The 14,834-nt window shown below is 36.0% G+C and overlaps 1 long non-coding RNA gene across 1 annotated transcript in view; it reads left to right on the top strand.

The window, feature by feature from the left end:
- The window catches only part of LOC124546002, a 772,570-nt gene extending 757,738 nt beyond the window's left edge, over nucleotides 1-14,832 (top strand). Inside the window, exon 4 of the long non-coding RNA XR_006967652.1 lies at nucleotides 14,620-14,832. This is a non-coding gene — a long non-coding RNA (uncharacterized LOC124546002). The remainder of the gene's footprint in view (nucleotides 1-14,619) is intronic.
- Nucleotides 14,833-14,834: the final 2 nt, after the last annotated feature.

The raw sequence follows: 14,834 nt of genomic DNA, 5'->3' as shown, positions 1-14,834 counted from the left end.
GTGAAGCTGAGCGTGACAATGTTTATTGTGGCTTCTTATGAAATTCAGATTTCACACGTACCTTATGTCACTAAACACATTTGTGTAACAACCTATGCAGTTTGACACTGAGTAATCTTCTGGTACCTCTCCTGTAAGTTACGGGGATATCCTTATTAGCCCATTGCACAATTTGTTGAAGCGACAGTTACTCTTCTAATGGCACCAGCAAATCGCGTAATTGCATTAACCAATGTTGATCACATTATGCTATCTCGCCATGGGCGTATTAGGCTGTACCGTGAGAAAACATCAAAATAATTCTGAAATAATCAAGTCCTAGAAGCGTGTTGGATTACAGCGATCTGCCCTATTCACGATTAGACGCTATAATAGATGACGTGCCAGTAACTGAAACTTGTTCTCAAGTTGGCAAGCTTGTAAACATTTTTCTCTCGTTCACCGCACTCACATGAACGTAACAGGTTGAGTGGAAAGATGCTAGTGTGTTTGGTAGTGTGGTTTTATTTATTAACTGTAATAATGACATAGACTTAAAACTCACAAAATATGCGGCAGCATACTGTTAATAGTTTTCATTCGTTACTATACATACCACGCTTTACTACTATTTTTAGAAAGTGCCACATTTCGTCGGCTTCCTTCAGCTTCAACGAGAAGTGACCAGAGATACTTGTTTTAATTATTATAATACACTTTCTCGGTGTCTCTGTTTACCTTGTGTGAGAGTTCTAGCAAGTTTGTCACGTATTCTTGTCCGTACGACATGAAAGCTCAGTATCGTTTTTTTTTTTTTGTAATAATGCTGCTCAGTAAACATATCAGCATACTTGTTGTTCGAAGTGTTTTATGTTTCTCTGAACTTCATTGGTAATGCATCACTCTTTTAGCCGTGTAACTGATATTTTCCTGTCCTTTTTTACTTCCACTATAATAGGTAGATTCAAAGTCTAAATTATAGTTTCTTTTAAAATAAAAAATAAGTAAGCATGCACTTTCTTCCCTATTTAATTAGCGGAAAGGCAACAAATTTTCTTTTTTTTGTTTCGATAGATTAATATATTGCGGCATTATGAGAACTTATTACTTAATGTCGTCTAGTTGAAACGCAAACTCAGTGTAGCCGCTTATGTACTGTATAGCGGTTTATCTATATCTTCATGTTCCAGTATTCATTATCTGAAGGACGTTGCACAATACGTCTTTTCCTTTGGACATTTTCTGCTTCACATTTTCACGATTAACGTCTTCATCCCCTTTAACGTCTTATGTATTATAGTGCGTCGCAAATGCGATTTTGTGGAGTATTGTCATGTTTTAACTTTTTAAAATGATATTCGTCATCCTATTCTGTCAGATAGCTCACTCAAGTAGTGGGCTTTCGTACAGTGTGGTGAAAAATGTCACCTGATAAATTTCATCGTAATAGCATTCGGTAGTTCGTATGATTTTGTTAGGAGCTGCAGCTATTATATTCCTCTTCAGTTGCTACTTAATTTATGTTCATCATTGATAGAAACAAATATTAAACGTCTTTTGGAATTGAATGTTACTTTGTTTGGTTAAAGGCAAAATAAACAGTCTCTTAGAAAAAACGTATACTTGTTCCCATCTATAAACTAAACATAATCCTGTTATTTTGTTCAGACGGTGCCCTATAGCTTGTAAATGTTTGGAGAAAGGCACATTTAACATTTAGCAAGAGTCGCTGCCGAAATAAACCATTATTCATTACCAGTTATGATAACGAATCATCAGCGAGTAACATAACATGATTTGCATCAATCTGCCCCGTAAGGCGTCGTTCTTAAGGTGACATCAAAAAATAAAATTCCAAGCACGCTATATCACTGAAACCGCCATAAATAATGAAATGCATTAATATAGTTAACAATAAAATGCACCGATGTAGTTAAATAATTCTACTACACCGCCTGTATTCAGGAAGCTGAATAGAAACACTGTAGTGTAAAAAACGGTTTATTTCATTAGCAACACTTGGTAATTCTTAAATGACTTTCTTTAATCTACTGTTTCTCCACTTTTTAACTGACAGGGTCGAGTATATATGCTGACGTGTATCAGCTTTGGAATTAAACGTTGCGGCGCTGATTTCCAGCATTTCTTATTCATTCTGCAAATCTACTTTCCAAAAGTTGCCTAAAACAACGATCCGTTGTGATTAATGATTTAAGCTGCATACTGAAGGCTACAGAAGTAAACAAATACCTTTATAGCGCTTGTGGTCTACGAAAATGATAACTTTGCTAACTCCCAAGAACAGTATCTTTATGGCACTGAAAACGTTTAGTCGTGAACACACGCCGTTTCAAAACTTGTAATCCTGATGAGCACTTGAGCAACAGCAGATTTTTTTTTCAATGTGTCGTACATACTATGCATCATCAAATACTTGTTACTTGCTAGCTTTGTTGAATGTTGCTGCTGACTGAAGAAATAATTGTATTCAGATTACATGAATGTCACAAGAAAATAATTTTGAGAGCTATTGAAATGTATGTTTTCAGAAGATATATCATGGAATTTAGTCATAGGATGAGAATCGGTATAGCGAACACGAAATACTGCTAGGCCTAAAACACTACCGTCTGTACGGCTGCTGCGATGACTACCCAGGATCCGTTTTAAAGGTATAAGGGAAAGCGACAATTCTTACTCTCTAACATCTAGGTCATAAAGATCAGGGCATGGGTTCACTCGGACAAACAGAGTATCAGCTGTGATCTTCTTGATTTAACATACAATCGCTCTCCTGTTTCACTTGCTTGTCTGTAGAGATTACAAGTTTTTTCAGCCATATTTCAGCAAGGAAAGAGAAAGGTAGTAGCTATTCCCATCTGCGAATAAAGGGAAAAGAACAGGAAATCAACCACTATTCTTACATTCCGAAAATCTTAATCGAGATTAGAAGATGGGATCTCAGACGAAATTTGCAGTGAGTACGCGTAATAAGTGAAGCGTTTTTCGGACGTTTCCCTGACGTAACTCAGGGTCGTACTGAAGAAGGCGAGGCAGAAAAAAAGTGTGAAATGAGAAACTGTCAAAATAGTGACTTCTTTCGCTCGAAAATGCCCGGCCACGCAATTATTGAAGTTCTGAAGTAGGCTGCAGTTTGAGAGTTCTGCAGATTTTTATTACATTACCATTTTGATAATGAAATAATGCTGATATCTCACGGGCTAATCGCCAGTGACTCTCATTTACACACAGTTTGTCTGTTATCTTTGTTTGTTGAAACACAAACAAATATTTTATGTTCAAAAGTCTCCTTTTTAAAATTTATAACATTTCATCGGTAGTCTTGTTGTAACATTAAATTATTTTTATATTACAAATTACAGTGCTTTAGACTAAATGCAGTGATATAGTTTTGGATTGTCTACATGATGAAATAGGTACTGCTAGTAATTTTATAAGCGTTCGTAGTAACCTGTTATGTTGAAGTAGTACTGCCTTTCGACGAAACATGTGCCATATTTCCATTCTGCTGTGAACGTATTTGTAATACGGCAAATGGGAAGATTTGGCTCATGTAAGGACATTACATTTCGTCAACTTCCTTCCATCTACAGTTCTGATTTTGATAGTATCGTACAATTTTGTCTCCTTCAAGAGATGAATATTCAAGTGTGGAATCAACCAGGCAGAAATGAAAATGGAATCTTTCGACCACAATGCAACACTTGAAAATTACAACTTCTTAGTAGTTCTTTGAGCTAGTCTTGGAGAGTGCATATTTGAATTCAGAATGCACAAGCGTACATATCTTACTTAGAAGACCTACACAGAGTATAGCATCATTTTCTGACCTTTAACTGTATCTTCTCTATTTGGCATGCGTGTAAACTGAGGTGGTAGGTGCGAACATAGCAAGTAACCCACTGTTACTATAGTAAGATCGTATAGAATATAGTGAATGCTTTAAGTACGTTTGATCATTCCAAATCTGCGAGTATGTGCGTTTCTGTAGACATTATCAAGTTAAAATTAGTGCGTGAAATCAGAGAAGTAATACTATCTCCTCGACACATTTATCTTTTAACAATTTTGCTTTCTTTGCGGAAACTAATCCTAGATAACAACTCAGTGAGTCATCGTATTTCCTTCACTTACAGGTTTAGATAACAATTACCTATTGTATTTTTGCATGACCTCCATTCACGTCATCCTTCTGAGAGTTTCTTTTGAATGTATTGCAAATCACTTCAACGAAAGGTACGTGATATGCATTATACGAGGTGCATTTAGAGTAGAATAACTTCCTTGTGCATCCCAGAATGTTGGGCTTCTGAAGTTCCCACATATTATGTTCCTACGAGGCATTCTGCTGACAATCGAAAAGTTGTGATTATCAGAAACGAGACACGCTCTTGTATTAGCAAATGAGTCGTCGTTCATTTAGTGTTAAATATCGTTCACTTGGAAGGCTAATCTTTATGTTCATACTTATCGGTTGCAGATTAAAAATCCTTATTGGTTATAGGAGTTGATTCACGCAATATCCATCGCAAAAATGGTCTCTGGGATTATTGAACTGTAGCGTGAGACTTTTTATGGCGCATTCAATCCTTCATTTACTGTTCAAGTAAAGTAGGGGATGGTTCGCACTAAATCCTAGAAAACTAATGGGGGAAAAATATTATAGTGTCACTAAAACAACGTAAACTTTACTACTCCATATTTTAGTCAAAAGAAGTCATAGTTATACAAAAGTTAATTGCGACTATACTGTTTCCAGAGGTATGTCACCTACAAAATAAGTAACAAAGCCCTGTTTTACCCCCTATACTGGCAGTAACAGATGGGCGGGAACCGCGAATTGTTGCCAACTGCAATCGTAAATTATACGAAGATTTAGTAATTTTGGGCTAAGCAAAAATTAATATTTTGACTCATTCGTAATAAGTAATCTAAAACCAACTTTACGTAAGATTTATGTGGTTTCTCTACGTTTTCTACACTAAATCAATTTAAATGTAAAAAATCCTGTAGAATGAAACTTAACTGCAAACTGCAAATAGCACAAAGATGTGATTGCGCACGATTCCCCACCCCCATAAGAAAATTACACACAGTGGTTGGGGGATTGTTCGCTTGAGAAGCAACTGCCCAACTTACCTGCACAGTAAAATGTATCTCTGTTTTATTTTCTACATTTTTTTTTGAATTTCTATGGCTTCCAGTTACCACTTATGATTTTTGTTCACACAATATACAATAAAGTACTTACTAGTAAATTATTCGCATCCTGAAATGAGTTCCATTTTAAATGTTGTGTGTCGCGCACTGAGATTTTAGTCACTCTTTTCCAACTATTTAGTGTAATTATAAAAAATCTTGTTTATTTTAACCCGGCTCTGTTATTCAGCTTTTGTGTGTGTTCTTATTGTGTTTGAACTATAACGATTTGAAATATTTTGGCAAGAATATGGAGTAGTTTCGAAAAGAACATACAACTACAAAGTACTTTAAGCTATGAAGCAGCCAATAAAGTAACAACTTTTATCCCCCTCTACAGCAGACCAGATTTAACATCCAGTACAGAGAATAGTTGTACTCTTCCATACCATAGTTTCAAATTTTCGGAGAGATGGTGTTGGCACAATTTTGACAAATGTTCCGTTAAAGTCTTTTCCTTGTGTTTCCTACTGGAACGCGGCTGAAATACGCTTGCTCTCACCCAATCAGATAATTGACGTATTTTACTGTGTAATCTGGCAATCACTTTGAATGAAAACTAGTATATTTTGTTCCTTTTTGTTAAGCCGCACAGTAGAACTACATCAGTTTTCTTCTTCACTGTCTTACCGAAGTTGTGAAGTAAATCTGCACATAATCAGTGTTAAGCGTTCAAACCCCGTGTTTAGGAAAACTGTTTTTTGGTTGTTTTACATCTGATATTTATTGTCTATGCTGGTGTCCCATTATAACAGCTATTAAAGACCACTGTTTGCGCAACGAAAAATGTTAGATAAAGGTATATTTGGCAAAGAAAACAAAGATTTTGTTTCACAAACAGCATTGACGCTGAAGATGAATTTCAAAATCTTGTAGGTACACTTTCCATAAGTACCACAGATGTGTGGTTAGTCTATTACTTGCAGGAAGAGATGAAGTAAGAAACATTTATTCCCTCCCTGCATAGTTGAGTTATGATTCTTTTTTCCTTACACATTACGGACGTTGAACTCACTTTTTGCTTGACTGTTGTCCTAGTTCATAGACAAATGTGAAATTTCCCCGGATCTATGATGTGTGTAATATTGCCATATGACGATTTATAATTGCGCATTATGTTTACATTTATTATTTAGTGTTACAGTACTTCATTTTGTAATGAGTTGGGAGAAGTACTGCGAGGCAGCTAAGAAACTGGGGTATATTGTTACTGCAGACTGACCTTATGTTGGGGCTCTATTTTCCGCTTTTAAAGCCGTCTGATATTAACGGAATGCCTAGGTAGCTAATTAATGGATTTGATCTTTCTCTTCTCTTTTTTTCGTCTTAAAATTTATGCAGAATACTTTTATTTCTAATGACTCACTGCAAATAACTGGAATAAGAAGCTCAGAGAATTAAAGCATCAAATTTCACGCGTAAAAATCAGCATGAGACAAACTGTAAGTTTAACAATATCGTATAGAATGCTGAAAACTTCTGTCAAAAATGCTCTCATAGCAGTGCCCTAAGTTTATTACTCATAATGTATGAACTACCTTCGCCGCAGTGAAACACATCTCTTCTACTGAAGAGCTGCTCACAAGTATGCATTTTAGAGCCCGCATTTACGAGACTTGCTTCGAATGATTATTCCTGTAATATCCTTGAATACTGACCATTGACAATCCATCTTACTAAACGACTAATCCGAGGCGCGATCACCCACTACTTTGCAGTTTGCCTATGTAACGGCGTCCGGGAGCAACAGAAATTTTATTTTCGACATTTCGTATAATTACTGACTGAACTTAAAATAATAAAATGCTGTCGTAATCTACTCATTAAGAGGTATAATCTTTGTTAAATGTACAACTCAGTAAGACCAGTTATAAACTATTTGTCTTGTAGGAGCGTAACTCACGACCCACAAATTACCAATAGTGAGAGTGAAATTACTTAGCGAATGCTAACAAACTTTACACATAATTTCAAGCGTTTAAGAAAATTTACCTCCCTGAGACTTTCGAAAAAATGATGAAAGAAAAAAAGATTCCTACATTTTCGTGGTTCACGTAATAAAACCTCTGCATCAAGCACGACGTCTTTATTTATTACTTCGTTACTACTAAACTTATTCGTAACACATTTTTCAGACAGCATCTACATATACTACTGAATGTACCTCAAAAATTATGTCGTTGTACAATACGTAGTTCAGAAGATATGATGTCATAAACATTGACATGCGTCAAAAACTAGGTTTTGCTTAAAACGGGGTGCAAGTTACCCGGACCATACTCATACATTATTTGATACTGCGAGTGCGTAATGACTTCGAGAAAACTTTAAGCATAATTTTAGACCTTTACTAAACTTTTTCTCGGGAGTTTACTGGTCTTCTACTATTGTCACTGTCGATGCTTCATTGCCCGATTCCATAACAATGCTTATATCATCCGCAAACAGGATTAATTGTGTTTCCTGGTTCGAATAAAATTTCAGATTATTAACATAAATCTTGAACACATGTGGGCGAGTGATCTAGCCTTTGTTAGGCTGTCACTGTAATTTCTCCTCATTCAGATAATGTGGCGTTCCTCTTTGTATTAATCGAGCAGCCTGGGATAATTTTCTGAATTCTCTTTCTTAAATTAAACCAGTAATGTGCTGAACTATGTGTTTCATTAACTCCAATAATAGAATATTGAGATCGATCGCTTTACTCGATGATTCCTTCGATAAGTCACAGAAGGTACGAAATGGTGATATTTTATCATTCGAAGATTTTATTAAAAGCTTAATAAATTTATAAATAGCTTTCTCGTTAGAGCAGTATTTTGAAACCAAAATTGTGGTTCGCCAAGTATCTCACTACTGCTCAGGTAGGTGACTAAACGAGAGTACTTTACAGTCTCAATAGGTTTGAGGTGATATAGGGAGTGATATTGGGCCTTAGTTATTAACGTTTGTGGAGTGCGCGAAAGCAGATATATATACTGCAAAATCACACAAAGGATAATGTTGGATGAAGTTCAGATGCCTCTTAATTTATTCTTTAACCTCTTTCGTACAAAATAATAGATTACGAGCAACGATATTACAAAAAGTGAAAACATTATCAAAGTAGACCTTTTTTTGTCCTTGTTTATAGATGTGAGTGACGTCACGTCATGGTATAAAAAGTTTTAACATGCCCTGAGTTGTTATCTGCAAATGAATTGGTAGTCACTGATATTTAAAAAACGGGATCTAACAATTCTGATTGTAGATTTTCGGATCGGTGTGTCAGTTTTCATTTTAAATGTAGGTTTGATACATAGGTAATTTTTCTTCGTACTAACAGCTAAACACATATCTTTACATGTATTTGTAATATAATAGTAAGCAAATAGTAACTATGTAGCTACAAAGACGATAAATGTGTTTTATTTAATATGATACATGTTACAGGCTGTAGCTGTGCATTGAAATTTACGTCAAACTTCAGAAATTACGATAAGTACTGAATTTGTTTCGTGGTTTTATTTTACAAGACAATAATTAGTTCCATCTGCAGTGACACCTATCTGTAGATGCGGATTTAAACTCATTATTACTGTAACACTGTAGTGATAAAGGTTTTATTTTTTCCATGTACGTAACTAAAATTAAGCTTCAAAACATAGAAGCGTCCGTGGAAGAAGGTGGTACTCCAAAAGGACATATTTTGAGTTATTGTATGCTACATGGTTGCTTAAATTCTACGACAAGAACATAAATACAAACAAGTATATAGTAGATAGTACTTCATAGCGGTGCATTTGTAACTTGTTAGCAGCATGTGGCGGATTCATTTGGAAACCCAACGGATAAAATGGTCATGCTAATCCTTACTAAATTGACAGAATTTTTTTCCACCGAACAAAATATTTCCATGTGCCCCCACCAAGTTGTGGAGCCACAAGATGATCGTCATGTGTCTTCTTAAGTATGCGGAGAAAGATACCTAAATATGTTAAATGATACAACAACTTTGCAGTTACCAGTCACTGTTTTTAATGCGAACATTTTTGGTTAGGCTTTACCGTGACTAATTAACATTAAATGAAACAACAAGTTCACTGTTACCAACCACTGTTAAATGAAACAATAGTGACTGGTAACAGTAAATTTGTTGTTTTACTTAATGTCAATAACAGACACGGTAAAGATTAACGTAAAATGTTCGTATTTAAAAGTACCTAAATACATGTTTACTCATTCATAGTTTTCAACGCATCGTTAAAGTGGGTGAATTATTTAGTTTCTAGTGTCATGTTGTGAACATATCTTCAAATTTTGGATTAACTGCATTGGCCATTCTTTAGTATCTTACAGAGATAGAAAATACAGAATATTAAATCCTCTAATTTTCATCGTAGCAAAAAATAAAACACAACCAACTGGCTTGTATGAATTTAATAAATAAATACTTCACAAAAATATGTTTCTGTAACAGGTATACAGATATGAATTTAGAAATAATAATTTGTAGAACGTGGCCATTATGAAAGTTGTCTCGACATTACTGTTCAATAACCTTGAAGAAAGTTGCTGATTAATTATTTGTGTTCATTGTCTACGCTCAGACTGATACCAGGCAACTTTGTTTATAGTAATCAATGTCCACCTCCCATCTAGGACCAATACATAACATTTTCTCCTTGTACGTCTTACAGAAACTACATTGAAAGTACCTACAGAGATTCACTGAACACAAATTGTTTATTCTGGACTAAGTATGGAAATATCTAATGAAAGAATCCACTCACATTTATCGAAGAATATCCATGTTAGATTGTCACTCTAACATTCAATAAAACTGTAATGTGTGATTGTTACAATGTCTGCTACTACAAAATGACAGAGCCACGTATCGGCAGACGTATATCTTCAGTACTATTCAACAAAACTATGGCGTTTTTCTCACAAATTAAGTTCTAGCTAGGACTCCTTTAACTTTTCGGTTCTGTACACGTGAGTTATAAAACAGCTACCGACAATATGATGAATTACGTGCAATCTACCATTTTTTTCGTAAAGAACTATGCGACGAACGAGATTTACCATTAACTGCGCCCAAAAAATTTTAGCCAGCATTAAAACGCCACAAAAGCAAATATCCTTAATATACCCATTATTCTGTAATTTATATTCTCTATATAAATTTCGAAAGCGCAGTTGATGTATGCGTTCTGAAAATATGATAATGATAATAGAAATAGAGTAATAATAATGGTTATGATATACTTTTGAATGACCATTTTGTTAACGTATGTGAGCAGTTGACTATCTTGCTGGTTATAGTGTTTTAGAGAATATGTACATTTGTAACAGCTTATTAGAAGTGTTGAGCGTACTAAGTCATTGACTTGACTGTCAAAACACGAATCAGTTATCGCAACCAAAACAAGAATAGCATCCTGTAAAACCACAGATTCTGTTAGATATGTCTTGGTTTGGTATCCTCCGTGATGTCTGAAAAGCAACAGCCCTATATCTTTAGCAGAAAGTCTTCCTAGGGAATGATTCAGAGGGCGAGATCAGTGGAATTCTCTCTGGTCCCCTTACTGCGAGGAACCTTTATGACGTTAATATGGACACAGATTACATAAAAAACATCAGTCTCATATTAAGTGGCAAATAGGAGTCAATGGTGTGGTTTTTCTTTATTCTGCTGGTTGTTGTTTCCATTTTGTTCATGAAATGGAAACGAAAACTTGGCGGTACACATGTAAGCATACCATTAACCAGTCACACCGAGAAAACCTGCGGCATTAAAACAAGATTTGCACGTACAGTCGCTAATGTTCGTTGTTGTAAATTGTTGAAAAACACTGACAAATATACTGCCGAAATACCATGGAATTTTATAACACGCCGTTGAGTATGCTTTGTTTCGTTTCCATCGGATCATTAATGCGTCAAATTGTTAACTTGTGATTGCGTGGTACTTGTCATACAACACAGTCCACAGCCACGAACCGCATGTCAGTGAAATGGACAGTAGGAAAAGTTATACGGAACAGAATCGGTACATCATCTGTTACGTGTTACCAGGGAACAGAAACATCCGATTGAATAATTTTTATATTACTATGACGACATGACCCTGCTCTTCGCTAATCTATTCACTCCCTAACAGTTGTTTATAATGCACATGTGTCACGCGCTAAAGTCATACTACTAAACTAACGCATAGTTTGGGGGCCAGAAATGCATAATCACGCCAATCTACGCAGCGTCGCAAACTAGTACTGTAAAAGGTCAGATAATTTTCAGGGCTGAGCTACTTCAAGTGCTGACTGCAAATTACGTCGAAACTTCTACGCCTAGTGGAAAGGACCGTGGTGGCAGATTAACACTGGTCCTGGGCGGGGCTCAAAATCGATCGCTGGCATTTATGGTGAACGACGATTTGTCTTATCGGAACTTATTCCACTCCTAGTTAAAATCTCATAAAACATGACAATGTGTAGATATCGATATGCAGCGTAAGTTACTTTAAAAAAATGTCAGTGTGCCGTTACTTCTTGTCACAACATCCGTGTTGCACGTGATCGGGAAGTTCAGCAATATAACTACCCACTCTTTAAGCCACTATTCAAAATGAAAAAGAACATGTTGTTTGCTGATCTTTTTGTGTGAGTCTCCAATTGTGTTAGAAACATTTGTAATTGCAATTGAAGAAACATTCTGCACAACCAGTTCCACAGCGATGATGGTGGAAGCATCCTGCGAATGTTTCACTGCTTTTTACGGAGTTCTATAAAGCTTTCTACAGGAACACACTAGATTGTCGAACACGTGAACTGTCAAAGGAACATTAAAGTAATCCAGACACGAGCGTCCGAGCGACTGAAACAGTCGATATTAAAGGCTTCGGATCTACCGTCAGGAACGAAACTGAATGCAGCTTTATTCTTCAAGAATCAGAAAGTGATAATAGAAATATAGTTAACAAGCATGTCCTAATGAAAAGTGACAATGCTAAAATTAACTTGGTCAGTTAAAAATGGTTTCTTTATTTACTCACTGACGCTACGTCCCTTGGTAACGGCTTTTACCGCAGAATTCTCTCAAAGTAGAAGCATGAGGAAAGCCTTACAAGAATGCCTTCTAAAAAAAAGATTGTTCAAGAAATGTTCGAAATCTGGTTATCCATTTGCACACTTTAGGTGAAGAATAAAGTTGAAAAACGACACAATAATCGATTGGATGCGGCGACGGCGTCAATTGCTCGATTCTGAGCCAGACAGAAGGCATTTAGTGTCGGCGGTGTTATAAACCTCGGCTTGGTTTTAGATATTGCCAGATATTACGGAAAAGGAATATCTGCGTTTCAAAATCGAATTCATCGCTTCAAGGACTCGCGCATGTTTAAAAAGATACAAAACCGTTATCGAGGAAAACCTCGGAAGCAATCTGAAAAAAAAAAATCGAAGTTCGTAACAAGTGCAAAGAATAAGATCCCTAGTTTTAGTGAGTCTGTGTAATAAAGATTATTCTAATTACTTGAAAGGTCCATTAAAAAAGCAGTCAAATCAGTGAGTCGTTTGCTTCATTTGTGACTGACCAGCACATTGGTACTCTATAATGACCGTGAACAATCTGCCTGATTTGTTGTTACCTGTATTATTGTCTTCAAGAAATAATCGGAAACGTTCGACCACGTATTTGAAAGTCTATAAAGAAAATTGTGGGGTACACTTAACAAATTTTAGGAAAATGGAGAAGTGAAGATATGTCATTTTTGGAAACCAAAAATCTCTTCTATTCTAGATTGTTGGAATGATCATAAATCTTCTGAACCATTGTCAGCCACGTTTAACACCAACTCTGACAAGGCGACAGAGATTTCATGTGATACGAGTAATGTAGAAGCCTTAAGGACGTTATAATACACTTAATTTGTAGTCATTAGTACAGTAACAGTTTTCCTTCCCCAGTTTAAAAATCTGTTGAAATACACTTTTTATTATCCAAAATATCTATACATATATCAGGCAGGAAGACTCGGTCAAGTTTTGTGAAAAATCGTTGAAGCCTGTCTTCAGCTAACAAGACTGTCAAATTTCGTCCTTAGTCGTGAATGATAATGAAATTAAGGGAATATTTGTATCATTCACATTCGTGAAATTACAGAAAATAAGTATTGACGTGTTAAAATAAAGTATCTGTCGTGCATACTCCTTACTGTTGTGGATAGAACGTTAAGGGGAAAATAATAATCATATTTTATTCTGAAAATATTGTTTTTTCGGGTGTTTTCGTCTGGGGATGCAACTGGTTTCCTGGCAAAAACATGGAAGTAATGATGACAGATCACAGCGCTACACAGTAGGCCAATTGGGGGTTTAAATAAGACAGTTTGAAGTGCAGAGAACATTATCTCATGCACCGTGATACATGCTTCCTGGAATCGCCTCCTAGGGCTTTTGAGCGAAGTATGCGGGGAGAAATTCCGTGGAGCTTGGTAAAATAGCACAAATGAACACACAGACATAAAAATTGCACTAGCTCCTGTGCTGTGTGTGACTGCCTCCGTTGGCAAATGATACCTACGCCAAAACATTTGATTTCGATTATCAGTACGGTGCGATTTTTTGGGGATTCGTTTCACATAATCAACAACAGATTAGCTATCAAACTGATATTTGTGAAGGAACAGAAAACTGATTGTCTCAGGAAAACAGCTGCACACACTTCAAGTGCCATTAACGCAGCTGTCATAATTAGAAGAAATTAAGTGCTAACAAACACGCTATTGAGCGCACTAAACCCAAACAAACAATTAATACTGCAAAAAAGTCTGCGTTAAGCGGCGTGTAGTATCAGGAGTATGCTGGAATGCCTTGAATTCGTCTCGCTAGTAGTATAGTAGAAAAAGAAATAAAATTAATAACCATTTTTCCAGTTGGGGATCCAGACGAGGAAATTTACTTCTTATCGTTCCATTAATTTCATTCATAGAGTTGAGAACAATCTGTTAGGGAGATTGTAAATTCTCTTGTACGTCTTGCATAAAGGAGATCTATTTTATATAGTACACTAAGTTTTGCATGGTATAGCTAAGTTTAGAATGAAAATTAAAAGCCCTCTCACTCTCTGAAATCATGAATTGTGACTCAAACGAGAGGTAGTCGTCTACATTATAAGTCGTAGTCTATAGGTAATTTTCATTATTTTGTCTGTATATTTGTTATTGTGGTTGAACATGAATAGCGTACAAAAGCGTTGTGGACTACATTAAGAGCCGCTCCGTGCCGCGTATGAACCATACGGCCAATAGCCGTTTAGTTTGTTGTTTCTACATCAACTATTCCGTTTCACATAATCTGCATTTGTGTTTGCTACTTTATAATTATGTAATTCAGAGTGTAACTCAGCTACAATTATTGATTTGTACTTTTGTTGCAGGTATGAGAAAGCCGTCGCTGCCAACACAGCTCTCCATGTAAGTAGCTAACTTGAGTAGCTTCTTAACGTTCTAGGAGACAGTACGACCTTAGAAACCACGTGCTTCACATTTTATAAGAGTCCAGTCTTTTGAGAAGGAAACATAGGGACTTTCAGACTGCAGAGCTGACACTTGAGACGCTAAGAACAAAAAAAAAAAAAAAAAAAAAAAAACC

Source organism: Schistocerca americana, chromosome 8 (assembly GCF_021461395.2).
Source record: "Schistocerca americana isolate TAMUIC-IGC-003095 chromosome 8, iqSchAmer2.1, whole genome shotgun sequence".
Taxonomy (NCBI): Eukaryota; Metazoa; Arthropoda; class Insecta; order Orthoptera; family Acrididae; genus Schistocerca; species Schistocerca americana.
This window is presented reverse-complemented; position numbering and strand designations above follow the sequence as displayed.